Below are 12487 nucleotides of genomic sequence, written 5' to 3' on the forward strand. Positions count from 1 at the left end.
AATTGATTTCTAGTTTTACACCACTGTGTCAGAAAAGATGCTTGATATAATTTGTCTTCTTAAATTTATTAAGACTTGCTTTGTTGATATTATCCATCCTGTAGAATATTCCATGTGTGCCTGAGAAGAATGTGTATTCTGTTGATGGATGAAATGTTCTGTATATGTCTGTTAAGTCAATCTGATGTAATGTGTAGTTTTAATCCACTGTTTCCTTATTTTCTGTCTGTATGATCTATCCATTGTTGAAAGTGGGATATTAAAGTCCCCTACTATTACTGTATTTCTGTCTACTTTTCCCTTTATGTCTGTTAATGTTTGCTTTATATATTTAGGTGCCCCTATGGCAGGTGCAAAAATATTTTTAAATATTTGAAATTACTCTTGTTGGATTGACCCTTTTACCTTTATATAATGACATTCTACGTCTCATACATATATAATTTTAAGTGATTTTTAAAAATTTTTTATTGGAGTATAATTGATTTACAACGTTGTGTTAGTTTCAGGTGTACAGCACAGTGAATGAGTTATACATATAGCCACTCTTTCTTAGATTCTTTTCCCATATAGGCCATTACAGAGTGCAGAATTCCCTGTACTATACAGTAGGTCCTCCTTAGTTATCTATTTTATTTTATTTATTGAAGTATAGTTGATTTATAATGCTGTGCCAATCTCCGCTGTGCAGCAAAGTGACTCAGTTATACACATGTATACATTTTTAATAGTCTTTTCCATTATGGTTTATCACAGAATATTGAATATAGTTTCCTGTGCTATACATTAGGACCTTGTTGTTTATCCATTCTAAATGTAATAGTTTGCATCTACCAACCCCAAACTCCCAGTCCAACCCTCTCCCTCCCCTTCTCCCCCTTGGCAACCACAAGTCTGTTCTCTATGTATATGAGTCTGTGTTTTGTAGATAGGTTCATTTGTGCCATATCTTAGATTCAACATATAAGTGATATCATATGGTATTTGTCTTTCTCTTTCTGACTTACTTCACTTAGTATGATAATCTCTAGTTGCATCCACATTGCTGCAAATGGCACTATTTTGTTCTTTTTTTACGGCTGAGTAGTATTCCGTTTCATATATATATATATATATATATATATATATATATATATATACACACCACATCTTCTTTATCCATTCATCTATTGATGGACATTTAAGTTGTTTGCATGTTTTGGTTATGTGAATAGTGCTGCTATGAGTATAGGGGTGCATGTATCTTCTTGAATTGTAGGTTTGTCTGGGTATATTCCCAGGAGTGGGATTGCTGATTCATATGGTAATTCTATTTTTAGTTTTCTGAGGAACCTCCATACTGTTTTCCATAGTGGCTGCATCAATTTACATTCCCACCAACAGTGTAGGAGGGTTCCCTTTTCTCCACACCCTTTCCAGCATTTGTTATTTGTAGACTTTTTAATGATGGCCATTCTGACCAGTCTGAGGTGATACCTCATTGTAGTTTTGATTTGCATTTCTCTAATAATTAGTGATGTTGAGCATCTTTTCATGTGCCTACTGGGGCTTCTTTGGAGAAATGTCTATTAAGGTCTTCTGCCCATTTTTTGATTGGGTTGTTTGGGGTTTTTTTGTTGTTGAGTTGCATGAGCTGTTTGTATATTTTGGAGATTAAGCCCTTGTCTATCTCATCATTTGCAAATATTTTCTCCCATTCCTTGTGTTGCCTTTCATTTTTTTATGGTTTCCTTTGCTGTGCAAAAACTTGTAAGTTTGATTAGATCCTGTTTGTTTATTTTTGTTTTTATTTCCATTGCCTTGGGAGACTGACCTAAGAAAACATGATTTATATCAGAGAATGTTTTGCCTGTGCTCTTTTCTTGGAGTTTTATGGTGTCTTATGTTTAAGTCTTTAAGCCATTTTGAGTTTATTTTTGTGCATGGTGTGAGGGTGTGTTCTAACTTCACTGATTTACATGCAGCTGTCCAACTTTCCCAGCACCACTTGCTGAACATACTGTCTTTTTCCCATTTTATATTCTTGCCTCCTTTGTCGAAGATTAATTGGTGTGTGGGTTTACTTCTGGGCTCTCTATTGTGTTCCATTGATCCATATGCCTGTTTTTGTACCAATATCACACTGTTTTGATTACTGTAGCTTTGTAGTATTGTCTGAAGTCTGGGAAAGTTATACCTCCTGCTTTGTTTTTTTCCTCAGGATTGCTCTAGCAGTTCTGGGTCTTTTATGGTTCCATGTACATTTTTGGATTATTTGTTCTAGTTCTGTGAAAAATATCATGGGTAATTTGATAGGGATCACGTTAAATCTGTAGATTGCTGTGTGTTTTATTGCCATTTTAACGATATTAATTCTTCCAATCCAAGAGTGTGGGATATCTTTCCATTTTTTTGAATCCTCATTTATTTCCTTTATTAATGTTTTATAGTTCTCAGTATATAAGTGTCTCACCTCCTTGCTCAGGTTTATTTCTAGATATTTTATTTTCTTGGTGCGATTTTAAAAGGTATTGTTTTTTTTTTCACATTCCCTTTCTGATATTTCATTGTTAGTGTAAAGGAATGCAACTGATTTCTGAATGTTCATCTTATATCCTGCTACTTTGCTGAATTCATTTATTAGATCTAGTAGTTTTTGTGTGGAGTCCTTAGGGTTTTCTATATATAGTATCATGTCGTCTGCATATAGTGACAGTTTTACCTCTTCCCTTCCAATTTGGATACCTTTTATTTCTTTTTCTTTTTTTTTGTCTGATTGCTGTGGCTAGGACTTCCACTACTATGTTGAAGAGAAGTGGTGAAAGTGGGCATACTTGTCTTGTTCCAGATTTTCGTGGGAAGTCTTTCAGCTTTTCACTCTTGAATATTATATTGGCTGTGAGTTTGTCATAAATGGCTTTTATTATGTCGAGATATGTTCCCTCTATTCCCACTTTGGTAAGAGTTTTTTTTTTTTATCATAAATGGATGTTGAATTTTGTCAAATGCTTTTTCTGAATCTATTGAGATGATCGTGTGTTTTTTGACTTTTCTTTTGTTAATGTGGTGTATTACATTGGTTGATTTGTGTATGTTGAACCATCCTTGTGAACCTGGCATGAATCCCACTTGGTCGTAGTGTATGACCTTTTTTATGTGTGGTTGGCTTCAGTTTGCTAATATTTTGTTGAGAATTTTTGCCTCTATATTCATCAAAGATATTGGCCTGTAATTTTCTTTTTTGGTGGTATCTTTGTCTGGTTTGGGTATCAGGGTGATGGTGGCTTCATAGAATGTCTTTGAGAGTGTTCCTTCCTCTTCAGTCCTTTGGAAGAATTTGAGAAGAATCGGTATAAGTTCTTCTTTGTATGTTTGGTAGAATCCTCTTGTGAAGCCATCTGGTCCTGGACTTTTGTTTGTAGGAAGTTTTTTTAAATTACAGATTCTATTTCATTTCTAGTGACGGATCTGTTCAAATTATCTATTTCTTCTTGATTCAATTTTAGTGTATGTTTCTAGAAAGTTATCCATTTCTTCTAGGCTGTCATATTTGTTGACATATAATTGTTCATAGTATTCTCTCTTTTTTTTTTTTTTTGTATTTCTATGATATCTGTTGAGATTTCTTTTTCATTTCTTATTTTGTTTATTTGGGTTCTCTCTCTTTCTTCTTGGTGAGCCTGGCCAGAGGTTTGTCAATCTTGTTTACCCTTTCAAAGAACCAGCTCTTGGTTTTGTTGATGTTTTTCTATTGTTTTTTAATCTCTATTTTATTTATTTCCTCCCTGATCTTTATTATTTCCTTCCTTTTGCTGATTTTAGGTTTTGTTTGTCCTTATTCTTCTAATTCTTTCAGGTGGTAAGTTAGGTTGTTTACTTGATATTTTTCTTGTTTTTTTTTGTTTGTTTGTTTGTTTTATGAAGGCCTGTATCTCTATGAACCTCCCTCTAAGAACTGCTTTTTTGCCGCATTCCATAGATTTTGTGGGTTGTGTTTTCATTGTCATTTGTCTCAGGGTATTTTTTAATTTCCTTTTTGATTTCCTCGTTGACCCATTGGTTTTTTAGTAGCATGTTATTTAGTCTCCATGTAATCTTTTTTTTTTTTTTTTTCATTTCTTTTCCTGTGGTTGATTTCTGGTTTCATGACATTGTGGTCAGAGAAGACGCTTGAAATATTTCTATACTCTTAAATTTGTTGAGGTTAGTTTTGTGCCCTAGGATGTGGTCAGTCCTAGAGAATGTTCCGTGTGCACTTGAAAATAATATATATTCTGGTTTTCTTGGATGTAATGTCCAAAAGTCACTACAAAAATAGTGATTGAAAATATCACTATCTAAAATGATCAATTAGGGGCTTCCCTGGTGGTTCAGTGGTTGAGAATCTGCCTGCTAATGCAGGGGACATGGGTTCGAGCCCTGGTCTGGGAGGATCCCACATGCCACAGAGCAACTAGGCCCATGAGCCACAACTACTGAGCCTGCGCATCTGGAGCCTGTGCTCCGCAACAAGAGAGGCTGCGACAGTGAGAGGCACAGAAACGAAGATCCAACACAGCAAAAAAATAAATTAATTAAAATGATCAATTAAGTCTAACTGTTCTGTTGTATCATTTAGGACCTCTGTTGTCTTACTGATTCTCTGTCTGGAAGATCTGTCCATTGATGTGAGTGGGGTGTTAAAGTCTCCTACTGTTATTGTATTACCATCAGTTTCTCCCTTTATGTCTGTTAGTATTTGTTTTATGTATTTGGGTGCTTCTATATTAGGTGCATATATGATGATGAGTGTAAAATCCTCTTCTTGTTTTGATCCTTTTATCATTATATAGTGTCCTTCTTTATCTTTCTTGATAGCCTTTGCTTTAAGTCTATTTTGTCTGATATGAGTATTGCAACTCCCACTTTCTTGTCATTTCCATTTACATGAAATATCTTTCCCAATCCCCTCACTTTCAATCTATGTGTGTCCTTTGCCCTAAGGTGGGTCTCTTGTAGGCAGCATATTGTAGGCTCTTGTTTTTTTATCCAGTCTGCCACTCTATGTCTTTCAGTTGGAGCATCCAGTCCTTTGATATTTAAGGTATTTATTGATACATATGTATTAATTGACATTTCAAACCTTGTTTTCCAGTTGATTCTTTGTTTCTTCTTTCGTTTTCTTTTTGTTTTTCTTTTTTGTGGTTTGATGATTCCCTTTTATTTTATGCTTGTGTTCTCTTCTTTTAGGTTTTTGTGAATCTATTGTATGTTTTTGATTTGTGGTTGCCCTGTTTTTCAGTATGTTAACTCCTTCCTATATCTGCTTGCTTTAGACTGATAGCCATATAGGCTCAAACACATTCTTAAAAAAAGGAAGAAAAAAGAAAAAGAATTTGCATTTTCTTACCCTCCTTCCCCACATTTTATGATTTTGATGTCCCTTTTTACATCTTCATGTTTATCCTTTTGCTGTTCCTTGTGTTTATCATTGCTTTCACAAATAGGTTTTTTTCTTTTTCTTTTTGATCTGTATACTGGCTAATTTAAGTGATTTACTTTCCAATTGTGATTTCCTCCTTCCTGTTTCTTCTGCTTCTTTTCTATCTAGAGATGACCTTTCAATATTTCTTTTAGGATAGGTTTAGTATTGCTGTATTCTTGAAGTTTTTGCTTGTCTGAGAAATTCTTTATTTCTCCTCCTATTCTAAATGATAATCTTGGTGAGTAGAGTATTCTAGGTTGAAGATTTTTCTCTTTCAAGATTTTTAATATATTTTGCCACTACCTTCTGGCCTGCAGTGTTTCTGTAGAGAAATCAGCTGATAGCTTTATGAGGGTTCCCTTGTAAAGAACTCTTTGTTTTTCTCGTTACCTTTAGAATCCTCTCTCTATCTTTACCTTTGGCCATTTTTATTATAATATGTCTTGGTGTAGGTCTGTTTGGGTTCATCTTCTTTGGAACCCTCTATGCTTCCTATATCTGTATATCTGTTTCCTTCTTTAAGTTTGGGGACATTTTTAGCCATAATTTTTCAAATACATTGACATCCCCTTTTCTCTTTCTTCTCCTTTTGGAATCCCTATTATGCATAGATTGGCCCGCTTTATATTATCCCACAGGTATATTATATTGCTCTCATTTTTTAAAAAAATTGGGCTTTCTGTCTGCTGTTTTGATTGGGTAATTTCCATTAGTCTATCTTCCAGGTCACTTATTCTTTCTTCTGTATTATTCATTCTGCTGTTCATTGCCTTGAGCTCAGCTATCGTCTCAGCAAATGAATTTTCTAAGGTTTCTTGGCTCCTCGTAGTTTCTAGTTCCTTTTTACAGTAATCTGCATTTCTATTGATAGCCTTTCTTAATTCCTTCAGTATTTTTATTTGAACTCCTTTTTGAACTTGGTGTCTATTAGACCGAAGAGGTCTGTTTCATTGTTCCTTCGAGGAGTTTTCTTGGTCTTTTAATTGAGGGTGGTTTCTCTGCTTCATTTTGCTTATATTTCTCTTAGTCTGTGAGTTTAGGAGAAACAATTATCTACTGTAGTCTTGGAGGGCTATTTATAAGTGGGAGTGTCCCTGTGTAGCTTGTGTGGGTTTAATATTTTTTGGTGTGAGGGCTGCTTTTGGTTTGGACGCTTGCCATCTCTTTCGTCAGTGTGTGCTGGCTGTTATCCCCTTGATAGGGGGTGTGTAGGTGCACAGCTGCACAGCTCCTGCAGGCTCCCAGGAAGGCAGGGGCAGCGGTTGGCTCCAGGTCGTGGGTCCCTCCACAGCAGCAGTGGCAGTGGGTCATGTGCCCCCAGGGAAGTTGGCCCCGGCCCCCACGGAGGTGGGGCAGTGACCTTCACCTGCTCACAGGACCCTCGGCGGTGGCAGCGGCAGCAGTCTGTGCCTGCCCCTGGAGCTCGTGTAGGTGATGCCCTGCTGCCTGTGAGCTTGGAGAAAGAAGCTCCTATGGCAGGCCCGCCACTCTCCTTGTGCACCCCCCAACAATGGCGCCTTGCCTCTCTGGCAGGCCCAGGCTTTTTCTGGACTCCCTCAGTTGTGGCACACTACAACCTACCCCCCTCAGGCTGTCTTCACGCAGCCAATCCCAATCCTCTCTCTGGGGTCTGACCTCCAAAACCTGAACCTCAGTACCCAGCCCCCACCTGCCTCGCCCGAGCAGATGAGTGTCTCAGGCTAGGGAGGGCCGGTCAGCACCAACCTTCTGTGAAGGTCTCTCTCCACTTTGCCCTCAGCACACCTGTTGCTGCACTCTCCTCCAAGGCTCTGAAGCTCCCCCTCTGTCCCTGCCAGTGAGGGGACTTCCCAGTGTGCAGAGACCTCTCCTCTTTCACAGCTCCCTCCCAGAGACGCAGATCCTGTCTGGATTCCTTTCTCTCTTTTTTTTCTTTTGCTCTACCCAGGTATGTAGAGATTTTCTTGCCCTTTTGGAAGTCTGAGGCCTTCTGCCATCGTTCAGTAGATGTTCTGTGAGAGTTTTTCAACATGTAGGTGTATTTCTGATGTATCTGTGGGGAGAAGGTGAGCTCCACTTCCTACTCCTCCGCCATCTCGATCCAATCTCCCTAGTTATCTATTTTATATACAGTAGTGTGTACACGTCAATCCCAATCTCCTAATTTATCCCTCTTCCCGCTTCCCCCCCGACCAGTAATCATAAGTTTGTCTCCTACATCTGTAACTCTGTTTCTGTTTTGTAGATAAGTTCACTTGTACCCTTTCTTTAGAGTCCACATATAAGAGATATTTGTCTTTCTCTGACTTACTTCACTCAGTATGACAATCTCTGGGCCCATCCGTGTTGCTGCAAATGGCATTATTTTGTTCTTTTTTATGGATAAGTAATATTCCATTGTATATGTGTACCACATCTTCTTTATCCATTCCTCTGTTGTTGACATTCAGGTTGCTTCCATGTCCTGGCTATTGTCAATAGTGCTGCAATGAACATTGGGGTGCATGTATCTTTTTGAAATATGGTTTTCTCCAGATATATGCCCAGGACTGGGATTGCTGGATCATATGGTAGCCCTATTTTTAGTTTTTAAAGGAACCTCCATACTGTTTTCCATAGTGGCTGCACCAGTTTACATTGCCAGCAACAGTGTAGGAGGGCTCCCTTTTCTCTGTACCCTCCAGCATTTATTATTGTAGGTTTTTAAAGATAACCATTCTGACAGGTGTGAGATGGTACCTCACTATGGTTTTGATTTGCTTTTCTCTAATAATTAGTGATGTGCCTGTTGGCCATCTATATGTCTTCTTTGGAGACATGTCTATTTGGGTCTTCTGCCCATTTCTTGAGTTTTGTTTTTGTTTTTGATAATTGAATTGTATTAGCTGTTTGTCTATTTTGGATATTAACTCCCTTGTCAGTCACATCATTTGCAAATATTTTCTCCCATTCCGTAGGTTGCCTTTTCATTTTGTTGATGGTTTCCATTGCTGTGCAAAAGCTTTTAAGTTTGATGTAGTCCCATTTGTTTATTTTTCCTTTTATTTCTTTTGACTTGGGAGACTGATCTAAGAAAATATTGCTACAAGTTACGTCAGAGAAAGTTTTACACATGTTTTTGTCTAGGAATTTGTTGGTGTCATGTCTTATATTTAGGCCTTTAAACCATTTTGAGTTTATTCTTGTGTATGGTATAAGGGAGTGTTTGAATTTAATTGATTTACATGTAGCTGTCCAGCTTTCCTAGTGCCACTTGTTGGTGTCTTTTTTTCATTGTATATTCTTGCCTCCTTTGTTATAGATTAATTGACCAAAGGTGTGTGGGTTTCTTTCTGGGCTCTCTATTCTGTTCCATTGATCTATGTGTCTGTGTTTGTGCTAGTAACACAATGTTTTGATTACTAGAGCTTTAAAGTATAGTCTGAAGTCTGGAATGGTTATGCCTCCAGCTTTATTCTTTTTCCTCAGGATTGCTTTGACAATTCTGAGCCTTTTGTGGTTCCAGATAAATTTTAGGATGATTTGTTCTATTTCTGTGAAAAATGTCATGGGTACTTTGGGTAGTGCTGCCATTTTACCAATATTCTTCCCATCCAAGAGCATGGGCTATCTTTCCATTTCTTTGAACGGTCTCCTTATCAATGTTTTAAAGTCTTAGGTTTATAGTTCTTTCACCTCCTTGGTTAAGTTTATTCCTAGGTATTTTTCTTTTTGGACACAATTTTTTGTTGCTGTTGTTCCTTTTCTTTTTCTAATTTATTTTTGGCTGTATTGGGTCTTCATTGCTGCATGTGGGCTTTCTTTAGTTGCGGTGAGTGGGGGCTACTCTTAGTGGCAGTGCACAGGCTTCTCATTGCAGTGGCTTCTCATTGCAGAGCACGGGCTCTAGGTGAATGGGCTTCAGTAGTTGTGGCTCACAGGCTCTATAGAGTGCAGGCTCAGTAGTTATGGCACATGGGCTTAGTTGCTCCGTGGCATGTGGGACCTTCCTGGACGAGGGCTCGAACCTGCATCCCCTGCATTGGCAGGTGGATGGATTCTCAACTACTGCACCACCAGGGAAGCCCTTGGACATGAATTTTAATGGGGTTTTTTTTTTTTTTTTTTGCTTTCTCTTTCTGATATTTCATTGTTAGTGTAAAGAAATGCAACAGATTTCTGCATATTTATCTTATACCTTGCTACCTTGATGAATTCATTTTTCTAATGGTTTTTGTGTGGAGACTTTAGGGTTCTCTATATGGAGTATCATGTCATCTGCAAATAGTTGCAGTTTTACCTCTTCCCTTCCAATTTGTATACATTTTATTCCTTTTTCTTGTCTGATTGCTGTGGCCAGGACTTCCAATACTATGTTTAATAGAACTGGTGACAGTGAGCATCCTTGTCTTCTTTCAGATTTTAATGGGAAGGCTTTCAGCTTTTCATCCTTGAGTATTATGTTGGCTGTGGGTTTTCATAAATGGCTTTTATTATGTTGAGATATGTTCCCTCTATACCCACTTTGGTGAGAGTTTTTATCATGAATCGATGTTTAATCTTGTCAAGTGCTTTCTCTGCATCTGTTGAGATAATCATGTGGGTTTTGTCTTTTCTTTTGTTACTGTATCATAATGATTGATTTCTGTATATTGAACCATCTTTGCAAACCTTGAATGAATCCAACTTGAACATGGAGTATGATCCTTTTTATGTATTTTGTTTTGTTTGCTAATATTTTGGTGAGGATTTTTGCATCTATATTCATCAAAGATATTTGCCTGTAATTTTTTTTTTTTTTTGGTAATGTCTGTATCTGATCTTGGTGTCAGGGTGATGGTGGCTTCATAGAATGAATTTGGGAGTGTTTCCTCTTCTTGAATCTTTTGCAATAGTTTGAGAAAGATAGGTATAAGCTTTTCTTTATATGTTTTGTAGAATTCCCCAGTAAAACCATTTCATCCTGGACTTTTGTTTGCAGGGAGTTTTTGTTTGTTTGTTTTATTGGTTTGTTTTAATTACAGATTCCATTTCACTTCTAGTGATTGGGACATTCAAATTATGTTTCTTGTTGACTCAGTTTTGGCAGGCTGTATGTTTCTAGAAACTTGTCCATTTTTTCTAGGTTGTCCAATTTGCTGTCATATAACTGTTCATAGTATTCTCTTATGTTTTTTTTGTGTATTGCATGGTATCAGTTGCTATTTATCCTTGTTCATTTCTTATTTTGTTTAGTTGGTCCTCTCTCTTTTCTCCTTGGTGAGCCTGGCCAGAGGTTTGTCAATTTTGTTTATCTTTTAAAAAAACAAGGTCTTAGTTTTAGTAATCTTTTCTATTGTCTTTTGGTCTCTACTTTATTTATTTCCTGATCTGTGTTATTTCTTCCCTTTTGGCTTTGCTTTTGTTTTTTCTTATTTTTCTAGGTGGTAGATGGTAGGTATTTTCTTTTAGGGGGTTGGTTAGGTTGTTTATTTGAGATTTTTCTTGTTTTTTGGGGAAGGCCTGTATGAACTACCCTCTTAGAACTGCTTTTGCTGCATCCCACAGATTTTGTAAGGTTATGTTTTCATTTTCATTTGTCTTGAGGTATTTTCTGATTTCCTTTTTGATTTCATCACTGACCCATTGTTTTTTCTAGTAGCATATTATTTAGGCTCCATGTGTTTGTTCTTTCCCTGTTTTTCTTTCAGTGGTGGTTGATTTCTAGTTTCACACCATTGTGGTCAGAAATGATGCTTGATATGATTTCCATCCTCTTAAATTTGTTGAGGCTTGATTTGTGACCTCATATGTGGTTTATCCTAGAGAATTTTTTATGTGCACTTGAAAAAAATGTGTATTTGTTTGTGGTGTCCTGTAGATATCAATTAGGTCCAACTGGTCTATAGTGTCATTTAGGACTTTGTTGCCTTATTGATTTTCTGTCTGGAAGATTTATCCATTGATGCTAGTGGAGTGTTAAAGTCTCTTACTATTATTGTACAGTTGTCCATTTCTCCCTTTCTGTCGGTTAGTATTTGTTTTATACATTTAAATATTTCTATATTGGGTGCCCATATGTTAACAAGTGTAATATCCTCTTTTTGTCTTTATCTCTTTATCAATCATTATATAATGTCCTCATTTGTCTTTCTTTATGGATTCTCTTTCAAAGTCTATTTTGTCTGACATGAGTATTTCTACCCCCACTTTCTTGTCGTTTCCATTTGCATGAAATATCTTTTTCCATCCCCTCATTTTCAATCTGTGCGTGTGTCTTTTGCCCTGAAGAGAGTCTCTTGTAGGCAGCATATTGTAGGTTCTTGTTTTTTTAATCTAGTCTGCCACTCTATGTCTTTTGATCAGAGCATTTAGTCCATTGACATTTAAAGTAATTATTGGGGATTCCCTGGTGGCGCAGTGGTTGAGAGTCCACCTGCTGATGCAGGGGACGTGGGTTCATGCCCCAGTCTGGGAGGATCCCACGTGCCACGGAGCAGCTGGGCCTGTGAGCCATGGCTGCTGGGCCTGTGCATCCGGAGCGTCCGGAGCTTTACAAGATATGTTAAAGAGACTTCGCTAAACAGAAAAGATTACAACAAGAAATATGAAAATTACAAAAGGAAAAATCTCATTTGTAAAGGCAAACTTATAGTAAAGGTAGTAGATCAGACACTTACAAAACTAGTAGGAAAGTTAAAAGAAAAAACTGGTCAAATCATCTTTATCAAGAATAAGTAGTTAAGGAATACACAAAACAAAAAGATGTAAAATATGATGTCAGAAACAGTAAACGTGGTGAGAATGGAGTAAAAATGCAGATTGTTGAACTACGTTTGAACTTAAGGGATCAGCAACTAAAAATAATCACATATATAATAAATATAATGTATATATATATATCTTTTTTGTTTTTCTATATGTATAAATCTTATGATAACCACAAACCAAAAATCTATAATAGATAAGCACAAAAAAGAGAAATTGAAACATAACACAAAAGATAATCATCAAGTGAAGAGAGTAAAAGAAGAAGGAACAACAAAGAACTAGAAAAATAACCTCAAAACAATTAACAAAATGTCGGAGAGACCTTCAAGATGGCAG

The sequence above is a fragment of the Orcinus orca genome, chromosome 9 (assembly GCF_937001465.1).
Source record: "Orcinus orca chromosome 9, mOrcOrc1.1, whole genome shotgun sequence".
NCBI lineage: Eukaryota > Metazoa > Chordata > Mammalia > Artiodactyla > Delphinidae > Orcinus > Orcinus orca.